Source organism: Salmo trutta, chromosome 26 (assembly GCF_901001165.1).
Source record: "Salmo trutta chromosome 26, fSalTru1.1, whole genome shotgun sequence".
NCBI classification, from domain to species: domain Eukaryota; kingdom Metazoa; phylum Chordata; class Actinopteri; order Salmoniformes; family Salmonidae; genus Salmo; species Salmo trutta.
The window spans coordinates 27904623-27921219 of record NC_042982.1 but is presented as its reverse complement, the minus strand read 5'-3'; the positions used below and the strand labels follow the sequence as shown (position 1 = coordinate 27921219).

The 16597-nt window shown below is 46.8% G+C and overlaps 1 protein-coding gene across 1 annotated transcript in view; it reads left to right on the top strand.

The window, feature by feature from the left end:
- The window catches only part of LOC115163574 (unconventional myosin-XVIIIa-like), a 176906-nt gene that overhangs the window by 5351 nt on the left and 154958 nt on the right, over positions 1–16597 (top strand). The gene's annotated exons all lie outside the window — the stretch shown is intronic.

Sequence of the window (16597 nt, the reverse complement as noted above, 5' to 3'; positions counted from 1 at the left end):
ACTGCTCCTCTTGATTTTTGTATCTGACCTTCAGCCTGGAATAATTGGCTCTTTGAAGCTTAAGGGCATCAAATGGGTCAGTCTTAATGCATAGGTGAAAAGCCTACACTCTTAGAAAAAAGGGTTCTAAAAAGGTTCTTTGGTTGTCCCCATAGGAGAACCCTTAGTTGTTCTTTAGTCTAGTCTGGGAAAGGACATGGAATTGCAAGGCACAAGCTTGTCTTAGCACATTTGTCTAAGCTACACAGAGAAGACATGGAAATTTGGAGAGACTTGAAAAACATTGGGGAAATGATCCGTTTCCCCAAAATGTGCTTTTCTCACAAATGGGTGACATGGTAGCACCGCAGAACCCCTCCCACTCCCCCACCCCTCCTTTCTGCCTCACTCTGGAATTTTCGGCATTGTTCTATTTTGGAATTTACCAATAAACAAAGAAGGACTTGCTTTGCTGTGCTGTTCAGTTTGAGGCCAGCCTCCCCCTTTGTACTTTTCCTGGCTGTGCGCCTCCCTTCCTGTGTAGTGTAGGCTAACCCACTGCTGTCTCCCAGAGCAGAAACAGGGAGAGTAGATCAGAATCAGATCCCAGACACTGACTGACTTCCACTGCTGTGAGAGGGTTAGAGTCTCAATCTGACAGATCATGATGATGCAGTCAACACCCTGAGAAGTGTGCTTTGGAGTAGGGCTGGGAATGGCCATGGACCGCACAATACGATATTAGCAAGATACTTAGGTGCCGATACGATTTGTATTGCTTTTTAGTTTTGTTTATTTGATCATTTAAAACAAGGTGCACTCGATTAAGAATCATCAAGGATAAACACAAAGTTTACGACTTTCATGATAGCATTTGGCAAGTTTGGCATACAGTGCATTGTGAAAGTATTCAGACACCTTCACTTTTTCCACATTTTGTTACATTACAGCCTTATTATAAAATGTATTAAATAGTTTTTTCCCCTCATCAATCTACACACAATACAGGTGTAGATTGCAGGTACTATTTAATGAAGCTGCCAGTTGAGGACTTGTGAGGCATCTGTTTCTCAAAATAGACACTAATGTACTTGTCCTCTTGCTCAGTTGTGCACCGGGGCCTCCCACTCCTCTTTCTATTCTGGTTAGAGCCCGTTTGCACTGTTCTGTGAAGGGAGTAGTACATAGCGTTGTATGAAATCTTCCGTTTCTTGGCAATTTCTCGGATGGAATAGCCTTCAATTCTCAGAACAAGAATAGACTGACGAGTTTCAGAAGAAAGTTCTTTGTTTCTGGCCATTTTGAGCCTGTAATCGAACCCACAAATACTGATGCTCCAGATACTCAACTAGTCTAAAGAAGGCCAGTTTTATTGCTTCTTTAATCAGAACGACAGTTTTCAGCTGTGCTAACATAATTGCAAAAGGGTTTTCTAATGACCAATTAGCCTTTAAAATGATAAACTTGGATTAGCTAACACAACGTGCCATTGGAACACAGGAGTGATGGTTGCTGATAATGGGCCTCTGTACGCCAATGTAGATATTCCATATAAAATCAGCCGTTTCCAGCTACAATAGTCATTTACAACATTAACAAAGTCTACACTGTATTTCTGATCAATTGTATGTTATTTTAATGGACAAAAAATGTGCTTTTCTTTCATAAACAAGGACATTTCTAAGTGACCCCAAACCTTTGAATGGTAGTGTATAATTTGTAGATATCGATACTTGGGAGTCCCCCAATCACTACGTTGGAGCTGTTAAGACTAAATTAATTTAGTGACTTCTTAGTTTTCTGCAATCAACCCTGCTCCGTTCCTGTCCCACACCCCTGCCAGCACTCTCCCTCTCCTCTCTCTTCTTCCAGCTGATGCCCACTCTACAATACTGAGTCTTTGTTATCGCTTGTCATGTAGCTCTATCACGTAGCGAGCAGTCCTGTCCCCTAAGGGGGGTAGGGAAGCCAATTTTGAGCTTTTTGTTTGTGTCCCTCAATTGGCTGAGATTCAAGGGCCCTTGTGACACAAAGTCCTAATGAAAGGCTAATCTGCCTCAGCAAGCCGTGTTCTGGCCACATGTTGTTCTCTGGAGTTTTTGGGAGAAAAAGAAAGAATGTCTTTTCTTGCAGAGACGGAGAGTGACTTTGGGACTGTGGGCCCTCCCTCCCTGGGCCCTGGAGTTGGTTTCTTCGGAAAAGCCCCTTTGAGTCACAGTGTGGATAAGATAGTTGTTTTATAACTAAGTGGCAGAGTGCTCTGTTTCCATCACGCAAACAGGAAAAGAGGGCTTGTTCCTTACTGATTTATATGTTCCAGTCTCACTAAGCAGCAGGCCAGCTCTCCATCCCTTTGTCTTCTAAAATAAACATCAACAGCTTGTATGGTTGGGCCATCCGTTCAAATGAAGGAGAACCAACAGAACGGTCATTTCTCAGTTCAACAAAGGCTGTAATGGAGGCACACTTCACAGGGACACAAGCAGCTGCTCTACTCTCGTCTCCAGATTTATAAGCACTCTGAAACGGCTTCCAGACCCATGGTAGATAGACATTCAATGCAGAGTCTGTTTCATAAACAACTAAAAGTTCATGAAGAAACATCCAGTGTGCAGAGCAGACACCTCAGCCATATGGATGAAAGACTGTTGTCAAGCCTAGAGTAGGGAACATGGGCTTGTACCACAGCTGTCCCAAGTACCGTAGGGACACTACATGGACGTATGCACAATATTTAATTGGTTGAAAGTCACAGAGAGAAAGAAGTCATTCCAGTACTTGTGCTGTTTAGGAAGTGTACTGTAACTGTATAGAAACATCTCCCCTGGAGGCTACTGTGACCCTTACGGTATGACCCTCTATCCTCCATCCTCTTGGAGCAGGGGGGTCGGTCGGGCGCTAGGGTTGAGTAGGGGCTGAGTGTGTGGGTGTTTTTCTATTTTTAAAGTTTCCCAACATTTTTTACGTCCAACTTTCCTTGGCAGAGAACGACTTGTTGAAATTCTCCTCTTCCATAGCTCAGGAATGTGAGGAGGTCAGGAGGCTGCCGGGGAGTATGCTCTCTCACACACACACACACACACACACACACACACACACACACACACACACACACACACACACAAATGGTGATTTACCAGTGCCCCAGACAGACAGGAAGCTCCCAGTCAGTGGCTCATGTAGACAGGATATCCTGCAAGGAGCACCAAGATGGGGAGAAGGGATAAAGCATTGCGGTTCACAGGAACAAACAAGATACTTAGGTCTATTTTGGCCCTGGATAAGGCTGAGGAGGGTCCACCCAGACAATGGGCCCACACAGGAGTGTGTGAATGCATAGGATTTAATTCTAAACTTAGGCAAAATACAGCAGGTTGATTAACTTGTTTGAGGCTGCCAGTTTGTAGGACTTTTAGAAACAGGATTCCTCCTCCCATGATGGACAGCTCTCTTGGCCTCAGCTGCCCATTTCTCTTAAACAGGCCTTTTTGCGCTCCCTGAGCTTCTTTCAGAGCTTAACCCAAGTCATCCTGAATTTACTGTACCTGGATCCATGTCAAACCTGAGCAATATCGCACGCCATGCCACGCCACCCCACGCCACCCCACGCCACCCCACCCCACGCCATGCCACCCCACGCCATGCCATGCCACGCCATGCCACGCCACGCCACGGCACGCCACGCTATGCCACCCCACGCCATGCCACCCCATGCCATGCCACGCCATGCCACCCCACGCCATGCCACCCCACGCCATGCCACGCCATGCCACCCCACGCCACCCCACGCCACGCCATGCCACGCCACGTCACGGCATGCCACCCCACGCCATGCCACCCCACGCTATGCCACCCCACGCCATGCCACGCCATGCCACGCCACGCCATGCCACCCCACGCCATGCCACGCCACGCCATGCCACCCCACGCCACCCCACGCCATGCCACGCCATGCCACGCCATGCCACGTCACGGCATGCCACCCCACGCCATGCCACCCCACGCCATGCCACCCCACGCCATGCCACCCCACGCCATGCCACGCCACGCCAGCATCCTGACATGTAGCCTACATCTGCTCCTGCTCCTCTCTCTCTCCTGCCTCCTCAGCAGATACCTCTGAAAACTCTGCACACACAAAAAACCCTCAGCAATCCCAACCAAGCCCAGCTGGGGTCATTTCAGTCCAATGTCCAACCCCAACCAAACCCAGCTGGGGTCATTTCAGTCCACGGTCCAACCCCAACCAAACCCAGCTGGGGTCATTTCAGTCCACGGTCCAACTCCAACCAAACCCAGCTGGGGTCATTTCAGTCCACGGTCCAACCCCAACCAAACCCAGCTGGGGTCATTTCAGTCCACGGTCCAACCCCAACCAAACCCAGCTGGGGTCATTTCAGTCCACGGTCCAACCCCAACCAAACCCAGCTGGGGTCATTTCAGTCCACGGTCCAACCCCAACCAAACCCAGCTGGGGTCATTTCAGTCCACGGTCCAACCCCAACCAAACCCAGCTGGGGTCATTTCAGTCCACGGTCCAACCCCAACCAAACCCAGCTGGGGTCATTTCAGTCCACGGTCCAACTCCAACCAAACCCAGCTGGGGTCATTTCAGTCCACGGTCCAACCCCAACCAAACCCAGCTGGGGTCATTTCAGTCCACGGTCCAACCCCAACCAAACCCAGCTGGGGTCATTTCAGTCCACGGTCCAACCCCAACCAAACCCAGCTGGGGTCATTTCAGTCCACGGTTCAACCCCAACCAAACCCAGCTGGGGTCATTTCAGTCCACGGTTCAACCCCAACCAAGCCCAGCTGGGGTCATTTCAGTCCACGGTCCAACCCCAACCAAACCCAGCTGGGGTCATTTCAGTCCACGGTTCAACCCCAACCAAGCCCAGCTGGGGTCATTTCAGTCCACGGTCCAACCCCAACCAAGCCCAGCTGGGGTCATTTCAGTCCACGGTTCAACCCCAACCAAGCCCAGCTGGGGTCATTTCAGTCCACGATCCAACCCCAACCAAGCCCAGCTGGGGTCATTTCAGTCCACGGTTCAACCCCAACCAAACCCAGCTGGGGTCATTTCAGTCCACGATCCAACCCCAACCAAGCCCAGCTGGGGTCATTTCAGTCCACGATCCAACCCCAACCAAACCCAGCTGGGGTCATTTCAGTCCACGGTTCAACCCCAACCAAGCCCAGCTGGGGTCATTTCAGTCCAAGGTCCAAAGTGGATAAGGGATTTTTTTTTCATATGTTATTAAATGTATTAGTCAATTGTTTATGTCTGGGTTTTATGATGCACATTAGTTTAATAGCTCTTCATGGCTGCCGTTTCCTCTCCTCCTCTCCAGTCCTTCTAGATGTGTTGTGACTGTAAAGCAACGTTGTGAGTCAGTATGTTGATGAGGCCCAGTGCCTTTTTAATAGGCCTCTCTGGACTCGGTATAATATTCCCTGTGAGAAGAGTTGTTCTGTGACCTGTCTGGGTGGGCCCCAGGCTAGCTGGCTAGTTCTCCACAGTGGAGGTAGGAGACTGCTGAGGAGAGGAGACTCACTACCTTGTAAAGATACAGCATGGCTTGTTACTGCAGTGGTGCCCACAGAGAGGTTGTCTAGGACTGGGGCTAGTCTCTCCACCCACAGCTGTGTACCAGATGTGGGCAACACACACAAACATACACACATGTGTATACACACTCATGCACGCAATACAAACGTACATATACACACACACACTGGCTGAATCTACAGTGCATTCGGAAAGTATTCAGACCCCTTGACTTTTTCCACATTTTGTTACCTTATAGCCTTTTTCTAAAATGGATGAAATAAAAAAAAAGATTTTGTCTTAAAAATAAAAATCAGAACTACCTTATTTACATAATGTCACATCCTGACCATAGTAAGATGTTATTTTCTATGGTCAGGGAGTGACAGGGGGTGTTTTGTGTTTTTCTATGTTTTTGTATTTCTATGTTTAGGTTCTAGTTTTCCTATTTCTATGTTGTTGTTTTTTGGGATGATTTCCAATTAGAGGCAGCTGGTCCTCGTTGTCTCTAATTGGAGATCATACTTATGTAGGTTTTTTTCCCCACCTGTGTTTGTGGGTAGGTGTCTTCTGTTTAGTCTTCTGTACCTGACAGAACTGTGCGCCTTCGTTTTCTCTTTGTTATGTTGTCTTTAGTGTTCTGAGTTAAAATACATTTCATCATGAGCACTCAACACGCTGCGCTTTGGTCCCCTCTCTAAGTATTCAGACCCTTTGCTATGAAACTATGAGCTCTGGTGCATCCTGTTTCCATTGATCATCCTTGAGATGTTTCTACAACTTGATTGGAGTCCACCTGTGGTGCATTCAATTGATTGGACATGATTTTTAAAGTCAAGGGGTCTGAATACTTTCCGAATGTGCTCTATGCTGAATACACCTAGAATGGTTATGGGTAATCCCTGGAGAGTCCACAGTCCCCTTTGTTGTCTTATTCTCTGTTGTCCTGGAAAGGCCTTGTTATTCACAGCCCTAGATCCCCAGCCTGAAACAGGAAAGCAGAGCATCTCCTCTGTTGTCCTGGAAAGGCCTTATTATTCACAGCCCTAGATCCCCAGCCTGAAACAGGACAGCAGAGCATCTCCTCTGTTGTCCTGGAAAGGCCTTGTTGTTCACAGCCCTAGATCCCCAGCCTGAAACAGGACAGCAGAGCATCTCCTCTGTTGTCCTGGAAAGGCCTTGTTGTTCACAGCCCTAGATCCCCAGCCTGAAACAGGACAGCAGAGCATCTCCTCTGTTGTCCTGGAAAGGCCTTGTTGTTCACAGCCCTAGATCCCCAGCCTGAAACAGGACAGCAGAGCATCTCCTCTGTTGTCCTGGAAAGGCCTTGTTATTCACAGCCCTAGATCCCCAGCCTGAAACAGGACAGCAGAGCATCTCCTCTGTTGTCCTGGAAAGGCCTTGTTGTTCACAGCCCTAGATCCCCAGCCTGAAACAGGACAGCAGAGCATCTCCTCTGTTGTCCTGGAAAGGCCTTGTTATTCACAGCCCTAGATCCCCAGCCTGAAACAGGACAGCAGAGCATCTCCTCTGTTGTCCTGGAAAGGCCTTGTTGTTCACAGCCCTAGATCCCCAGCCTGAAACAGGACAGCAGAGCATCTCCTCTGTTGTCCTGGAAAGGCCTTGTTGTTCACAGCCCTAGATCCCCAGCCTGAAACAGGACAGCAGAGCATCTCCTCTGTTGTCCTGGAAAGGCCTTGTTGTTCACAGCCCTAGATCCCCAGCCTGAAACAGGACAGCAGAGCATCTCCTCTGTTGTCCTGGAAAGGCCTTGTTGTTCACAGCCCTAGATCCCCAGCCTGAAACAGGACAGCAGAGCATCTCCTCTGTTGTCCTGGAAAGGCCTTGTTATTCACAGCCCTAGATCCCCAGCCTGAAACAGGACAGCAGAGCATCTCCTCTGTTGTCCTGGAAAGGCCTTGTTGTTCACAGCCCTAGATCCCCAGCCTGAAACAGGACAGCAGAGCATCTCCTCTGTTGTCCTGGAAAGGCCTTGTTGTTCACAGCCCTAGATCCCCAGCCTGAAACAGGACAGCAGAGCATCTCCTCTGTTGTCCTGGAAAGGCCTTGTTGTTGACAGCCCTAGATCCCCAGCCTGAAACAGGACAGCAGAGCATCTCCTCTGTTGTCCTGGAAAGGCCTTGTTGTTCACAGCCCTAGATCCCCAGCCTGAAACAGGACAGCAGAGCATCTCCTCTGTTGTCCTGGAAAGGCCTTGTTGTTCACAGCCCTAGATCCCCAGCCTGAAACAGGACAGCAGAGCATCTCCTCTGTTGTCCTGGAAAGGCCTTGTTGTTCACAGCCCTAGATCCCCAGCCTGAAACAGGACAGCAGAGCATCTCCTCTGTTGTCCTGGAAAGGCCTTGTTGTTCACAGCCCTAGATCCCCAGCCTGAAACAGGACAGCAGAGCATCTCCTCTGTTGTCCTGGAAAGGCCTTGTTATTCACAGCCCTAGATCCCCAGCCTGAAACAGGACAGCAAAGCACCTCACTACAGTAACGACTTACTGCCACAAACACTCCCCTGACTAACTAGTGTGTCCCACTCCCACTCCCAGCCCAGCCAGCTCTTCTCTAGCCACGCTGCTGTTTGTGTGCTGTTTGTTGTCAGTGTGAAGTCAGCCGAGCAGAGAGACGGCTTTGCTTGGGAGCGGCCTGGTGTGTTTCTGTGTACTAAACACAGCTCTGGAGGACTGGCCTGCCATGCCACTGACCCGCAACACAAAGCCTTCTGGGAACTTTCTGCCACATTCCACCACGGCCAGTCGGCCATGCTGTGTTGCTCTGCTCTGAGGCTGAGGAACAATACCAGCAACGGTTATTATTTTGTGATTGGGCCCAAAGTTTTTTGTGGAGGAAGGGAGGAGTACAGTGGAGAGAGGGAGGAGTACAGTGGAGAGAGGGAGGACTATAGTGGAGAGAGGGAGGAGTACAGTGGAGAGAGGGAGGAGTACAGTGGAGAGAGGGAGGAGTATAGTGAGAGGGAGGAGTATAGTGAGAGGGAGGAGTATAGTGAGAGGGAGGAGTATAGTGAGAGGGAGGAGTATAGTGAGAGGGAGGAGTATAGTGAGAGGGAGGAGTATAGTGGGGAGCTTGTTTAGAAGGAACTGTTGTCTAGTGTTTAACTTCACTAGAGAACAATATGCTCCCAAAGGCCATAGTGATCAATGAGAGAATGCTGAGTGTGTTGCGAAACGTAACAGTTAATGGGTACAGTGCAGATTTATCTTCACCCTGCAGGGATATGTACTTCTTTTTCAGTCCCATCATGCAGGCTGCAGGCCTGCAGTCCCACCCCTAATGTACTACAGCCTTGTTTCAGGTTTTGTTTTGATGATGTTTTCATTGTCACCTCTGGTGGATTCTGTTTAGAAGGAACAACCTAAGCTTCTTTAAAACCTCTACGGGATCGGTGTCCCTATACCGGGACGGTTGTTGCTGACGTGCGCTAATGTGACTAGGATGACGTTGTAAGTAACATCCAACATTCCAGGACATAGACATGTCTGATATGTACAGAAAGCCTAAATTCTTGTTAATCTAACTGCACTGTCCAATTTACAGTAGCTATTACAGTGAAAAAATACAATGCTATTGTTTGAAGGGAGTGCACAACAACAAAACTTTTATCACAGCACTTGGTTTGAAACATTCATCTCTGAAGGTAAATAATGTACTTACATTCAGTAATCTTTCTCTGATTTGTCATCCTGAGGAACCCAGAGATAAAATGTAGCATAGTTTTGTTTGATAAAATCCATTTTTATATTCAAATGTAGGAACTGGGTTCTAAAGTTTGAACCCCTGCTGTATCTGAAAACGGGTGTTTCGGAGGATGCACGGCTCTCGACCTTTGCCTCTCCTGCCTCTCCTGAGTCCATATGAGAGTTGCAGCAATGGGACAAGACTGTAACTACATTTTTTTGTATGTCTTGCGGGCTGGCTTGAAGTGCCCAGCGGGCCGTACTTTGCCCCCTCTTGAGTTAACCCCTCAAACACTCGCTAGCTCACTGGCTGTTAGAATTCACAGATTTTTACACATACAGTAGACCTTCTTCATCAAATTGAAACACTCAGTCTGCCTATTTCTGTCTCTAGAAAGGCTGAGGTGATTTGGCTCCATTTGGCTTTATCTTGGTGCACTCCGTGAGTTTCTCTGTTTACTTGAATGTTACAGTTTAGTGGCGGGCTGGCAGCAATCTGTGATAAATCAGTAGCGCAAGTGTTCTCTTCTCTCCTCTCGTTGGTTATCATCCATTTCAGAGTCTGTCTGTCTGTCTGTCTGTCTGTCTGTCTGTCTGTCTGTCTGTCTGTCTGTCTGTCTGTCTGTCTGTCTGTCTGTCTGTCTGTCTGTCTGTCTGTCTGTCTTCTTTCCATCCCCGTTCCTTCCCATCCCCTTTCCACCCTGTTTCCTCCCCCTTTCCTTCGCTTCACCCCTAGTTGTCCTTTCCTTCTCTCTCTCTCTCTCTCTCTCTCTCTCTCTCTCTCTCTCTCTCTCTCTCTCTCTCTCTCTCTCTCCTTGTGTTCTTGGGCTCTTCTTCTCAATCTACAGTAGCTTTCTGTTTTTCCCCCTTTCCCTCTTCCAAACCCCTTCCTCTACACTCCTCCCTCCCTCTCTCTCGCTCTGTCTGCCCCCTTCCTCTACACTCCTCCCTCCCTCTCTCTCGCTCTGTCTGCCCCCTTCCTCTACACTCCTCCCTCCCTCTCTCTCGCTCTGTCTGCCCCCTTCCTCTACACTCCTCCCTCCCTCTCTCTCGCTCTGTCTGCCCCCTTCCTCTACACTCCTCCCTCCCTCTCTCTCGCTCTGTCTGCCCCCTTCCTCTACACTCCTCCCTCCCTCTCTCTCGCTCTGTCTGCCCCCTTCCTCTACACTCCTCCCTCCCTCTCTCTCGCTCTGTCTGCCCCCTTCCTCTACACTCCTCCCTCCCTCTCTCTCGCTCTGTCTGCCCCCTTCCTCTACACTCCTCCCTCCCTCTCTCTCGCTCTGTCTGCCCCCTTCCTCTACACTCCTCCCTCCCTCTCTCTCGCTCTGTCTGCCCCCTTCCTCTACACTCCTCCCTCCCTCTCTCTCGCTCTGTCTGCCCCCTTCCTCTACACTCCTCCCTCCCTCTCTCTCGCTCTGTCTGCCCCCTTCCTCTCTTTCTTTGGGCTCCGGTATTTCCGGTTGGCTTGGCATCAGTTCTAAACTGTCTGGGAGCCATTTTGGTACATTTTGAATATTTAATATGTACTCTGAAAAACAACAACCTCAGTCAGACGTAGAGGAACCCCAGTAAAATAGTAGAGAAGAGCAGAGGTGCCCTAAAGCATGAGTCTGTGTGTGCCCTCGGTTCACTGCCTCTGTAGTGTGGAGAGATGCCCTAAAGCATGAGTCTGTGTGTGCCCTCGGTTCACTGCCTCTGTAGTGTGGAGAGGTGCCCTAAAGCATGAGTCTGTGTGTGCCCTCGGTTCACTGCCTCTGTAGTGTGGAGAGGTGCCCTAAAGCATGAGTGTGTGTGTGCCCTCGGTTCACTGGCTCTGTAGTGTGGAGAGATGCCCTAAAGCATGAGTCTGTGTGTGCCCTCGGTTCACTGCCTCTGTAGTGTGGAGAGATGCCCTAAAGCATGAGTCTGTGTGTGCCCTCGGTTCACTGCCTCTGTAGTGTGGAGAGGTGCCCTAAAGCATGAGTCTGTGTGTGCCCTCGGTTCACTGCCTCTGTAGTGTGGAGAGGTGCCCTAAAGCATGAGTCTGTGTGTGCCCTCGGTTCACTGCCTCTGTAGTGTGGAGAGGTGCCCTAAAGCATGATTCTGTGTGTGCCCTCGGTTCACTGCCTCTGTAGTGTGGAGAGATGCCCTAAAGCATGAGTCTGTGTGTGCCCTCGGTTCACTGCCTCTGTAGTGTGGAGAGATGCCCTAAAGCATGAGTCTGTGTGTGCCCTCGGTTCACTGCCTCTGTAGTGTGGAGAGGTGCCCTAAAGCATGATTCTGTGTGTGCCCTCGGTTCACTGGCTGGCTTTGAAATAGATTACAATGACAGAATGGATGCACACGGTCCACAGGGCCTTGCTGGTGTGTGGGAGTCTGTGTGTTTGTCACAGTCTTTACGGGTTCGTGTTGGTATGCTTTAGCACACATTATACACACACACACACACACACACACACACACACACACACACACACACACACACACACACACACACACACACACACACACACACACACACACACACATACACACACACACACACCTCATTACAGTGTACCCGTGCTGCTGACATGTTATTTGACTCCGTTCAGGAAGCAATCCTGATTTGATTGGCTCCCATTTTATCTAAACCTTCTCAACATTTTTGAACTCAAACATACTTTTTCCGGACCCCCCCTCTTTTCCCTACGCCCACCTAAACACTGACTGAGCTCCAATAACAAACCCATAGACATTGGCAGTGAGTTGGAAAGTGACTGTCTTGTGTTTTACATTCCACTTAAAAAGAGACTTATGCCACAGTACTGACTGGTTGACTGGATGATAACAAATCCAGAAATCTGACTTGGTATTTTCCCCTTCTTTTCTCCCTGGACGTAGAGAGACCTTCAGTATATCCTGACTTGGTATTTTCCCCTTCTTTTCTCCCTGGAGGTAGAGAGACCTTCAGTATATCCTGCCTTGGTATTTTCCCCTTCTTTTCTCCCTGGAGGTAGAGAGACCTTCAGTATATCCTGCCTTGGTATTTTCCCCTTCTTTTCTCCCTGGAGGTAGAGAGACCTTCAGTATATCCTGCCTTGGTATTTTCCCCTTCTTTTCTCCCTGGAGGTAGAGAGACCTTCAGTATATCCTGCCTTGGTATTTTCCCCTTCTTTTCTCCCTGGAGGTAGAGAGACCTTCAGTATATCCTGACTTGGTATTTTCCCCTTCTTTTCTCCCTGGAGGTAGAGAGACCTTCAGTATATCCTGACTTGGTATTTTCCCCTTCTTTTCTCCCTGGACGTAGAGAGACCTTCAGTATATCCTGACTTGGTATTTTCCCCTTCTTTTCTCCCTGGAGGTAGAGAGACCTTCAGTATATCCTGCCTGCAGTATTTTCCCCTTGGTGCCAGCATGAGCTGTTGACAGGGCTGCTGTGAGCTCTGAGTCTGTGTGAAGGACAGGACATGATATGAACTCACTCCTCTTCGCCTCATTGCTCCCATCATGCTTAGTACTTAGAGAGTGCCTCCCGCCGAGCTCGAGGTCATGAACTTGTATGGCGCCCTGGTTAATTTGGCACCGAGCTCAAGTTAAGTCTTAATACGATTATTCTGACGTGTGTTGTAACACCAGTCCTCATTAGTTGGAAAGATTATATAGCCAGCTATATCAGTATGTTAACTACACTGTCAAAATATGGCCTTTAGGCTTAATTCAGAGATTTGCATTGTGTTATGAACCCCCTACAACCTCCTCCCCATGCAACACCTCCCTGCCTCTGGAAGTGTAATCCTAGTCCTGATATCACAGCTTGCTTCCTGGCACCATTCCTGAATCCAGGGACGTATCAGAAATGGGTCACCTTACAACTTCCTTACAACTTCATGCTTACAAATGAAGCTCCCTGGTTTTACCGCTATTAAACCTTTGGGAAAGTGTGTGTGTGTGTGTGTGTGTGTGTTAATACAGCTGCATGGGGTGTGTCGGGCCCAAGCGTGCATAGGAGGAAGCAATAGAGATTGGACAGGAAAGCCTGCCACAGGAACTGGCAGCCAGATTGATTCATGGTTCAAGGGCTGTGCAGTACAGTACTGTACTTTCCTGGGTCAGTGTCTGTGTGTGTTGTAAACTGGACTGTACTGTACTCTTCCTGCTCCATTGACTAGGCATCTGGTCCCAGAACCATAAGGGAACTTGTAAATAGAGGTCGACCGATTATGATTTTTCAACGTCGATGCCGATTATTGGAGGGCCAAAAAAGGCCGATACCGATTAATTGGCCGATTTGTTTTTAAAATTTTATTTATTTGTAATAATGACAATTACAACAATACTGAATGAACACCTATTTTAACTTAATATAATACATCAATAAAATCAATTTAGCCTCAAATAAATAATGAAACATGTTCAATTTGGTTTAAATAATGCAAAAACAAAGTGTTGGAGAAGATGGTAAAAGTGCAATATGTGCCATGTAAGAAAGCTAATGTTTAAGTTCCTTGCTCAAAACATGAGAACATATGAAAGCTGGTGGTTCCTTTTAACATGAGTCTTCAATATTCCCAGGTAAGAAGTTTTAGGTTGTAGTTATTATAGGAATTATAGGACTATTTCTCTCTATACGATTTGTATTTCATATACCTTTGACTATTGGATGTTCTTATAGGCACTTTAGTATTGCCAGTGTACCGGTATAGCTTCCGTCCCTCTCCTCGCTCCTACCTGGGCTCGAACCAGGAACACATCGACAACAGCCACCCTCAAAGCAGCGTTACCCATGCAGAGCAAGGGGAACAACTACTCCAAGTCTCAGAGCGAGTGACGTTTGAAACGCTATTAGCGCGCACCCGCTAACTAGCTAGCCATTTCACATCGGTTACACCAGCCTAATCTTGGGAGTTGATAGGCTTGAAGTCATTTGATTTGATTTGATTTGGATCTCTTTTAGTCCACATTTGGACTAATCTTCCAAGAGTCCTTAAATATTAAAATACAATTTATATACGAACACATTTTCACATATAACACACTATTACAAACATACATAATATACTAACGTAATAAAAATAAATAATCAATCTAAAAAATATGAATTCTTCATCTACTGTAATCCCACAACATTTCTGTGTATTATATTTAAATTGTTTTAAAATAATGTTTAAATGTATATATTGAAAGGTTTCTGGTTTGCTCAGTTAATTTATTCCATTTCTTTATTGCTCTAAATCGAAATGTTCTTTTGCCTATTTCTCTTTTCTGTCTGGATAACGCATAGATGGTGGACAATCTATTCCTAGTATTTACGGAATGTCTGTCTCTTACCAACTGATTGCCGTTGTGAATTGTACTTGGCCGTTTTAAATGATGTATATTATGAAATAAAATAAGCATGTTTTTTTAAATTATCTTGTCGATTGATGACCAACCAAGAACATTGCGTATGACTGCAACAGAAAAACCATATCTCCACCGTAAAACAATCCTTGCTGCTTTGTTCTGTGCAATCTGCAGCCTCCTAACTTCACTTGATGATGCATTTCCCCAGACCACAGAACAGTAGTTCACTTGACTCTCAATTAAAGCTTGTGTTATTTGCTTAAGAATTTTTCCTGGTAAATATTTAGCTATCCTTCTGATTATGCATGCTGTTTTAATATTTTTTTTTACATAGATTAGTTATTTGAGACGACCATGATAAGCAGTTGTCTAGCTGCACTCCTAATAGTTTGGTTTCTGCCACTTCTTCAATTTGTACTCCTCCCATACTTAATTGTATCCCATGCTGTTTTGGCCTTTTCCTAGTGGAACAGACCAACATAACTTTGGTTTTCTTGGTGTTTAAAACAAGTTTATTCTGGCAAACCCACTCCCTAATATTCTCCAAATCTCCTTGTAAAGCTTGCTGTACCTGTTGAACCGATTGTCCTGCTGCATAAATTGTAGTATCATCTGCAAATATAGTAGCTTGAGTTTCAGCTAGGGCATAGGAAAGGTCGTTGGTATATATTAAATAAAGAAGTGGCCCAAGGCAGCTGCCCTGCGGTATTCCACAGTTTAAAGCATGAGGGGAAGTCATAAACAGCGCAATGCTTGAAGCACAGCGAAGGGCTGCTGGCAAAACGCACGAAAGTGCTGTTTGAATGAATGCTTACGAGCCTGCTGGTGCCTACCACCGCTCAGTCAGACTGCTCTATCAAATCATAGACGTAATTATAATATAATAAACACACAGAAATAGGAGCCTTAGGTCATTAATATGGTCGAATCTGGAAACTATCATCTCGAAAACAAAACGTTTTTCCTTTCAGTGAAATACGGAACCGTCCCGTATTTTATCTAACGGGTGGCATCCCTAAGTCTAAATATTCCTGTTACATTGCACAACCTTCAATGTTATGTCATAATTACGTAAAATTCTGGCAAATTAGTTCGCAACCAGCCAGGCGGCCCAAACTGTTGCATATACCCTGACTCTGCGTGCAATGAACGCAAGAGAAGTGACACAATTTCACCTGCTAACCTGGATTTCTTTTAGCTAAATATGCAGGTTTAAAAATATATACTTTTGTGTATTGATTTTAAGAAAGGCATTGATGTTTATGGTTAGGTACAGTCGTGCAACTATTGGTTTTTTTTCCGCTAATGCGGTTTTGTTAAATCGTCCCCCGTTTGGCGAAGTCGGCTGTCTTTGTTAGGAAGAAATAGTCTTCACAGTTCGCAACGAGCCGGGCAGCCCAAACTGCTGCATATACCCTGACTCTGTTGCAAGAGGTGACACATTTTCCCTAGTTAAAAGAAATTCATGTTAGCAGGCAATATTAACTAAATATGCAGGTTTAAAAATATATACTTGTGTATTGATTTTAAGAAAGGCATTGATGTTTATGGTTAGGTACACGTTGGAGCAACATGTACCTAAGCGATTATATGCAACGCAGGACAGGCTAGATAAGCTAGTAATATCATCAACCATGTGTAGTTAACTAGTGATTATGATTGATTGATTGTTTTTTATAAGATAAGTTTAATGCTAGCTAGCAACTCACCTTGGCTTCTTACTGCATTCGCGTAACAGGCAGGCTCCTCGTGGAGTGCAATGTAAAGCAGGTGGTTAGAGTGTTGGACTAGTTAACCGTAAGGTTGCAAGATTGAATCCCGAGCTGACAAGGTAAAAATCTGTCGTTCTGCCCCTGAACAAGGCAATTAACCCACCGTTCCTAGGCTGTCATTGAAAATAAGAATGTGTTCTTAACTGACTTGCCTAGTTAAATAAAGGTGTAAAAAAATAAATAATAATTGCCGTCCAAAAACACCGATTTCCGATTGTTATGAAAACGTGAAATCGGCCCTAATTAATCAGCCAGTCCGATTAATCGGTCGACGCTCGGATTGGTCT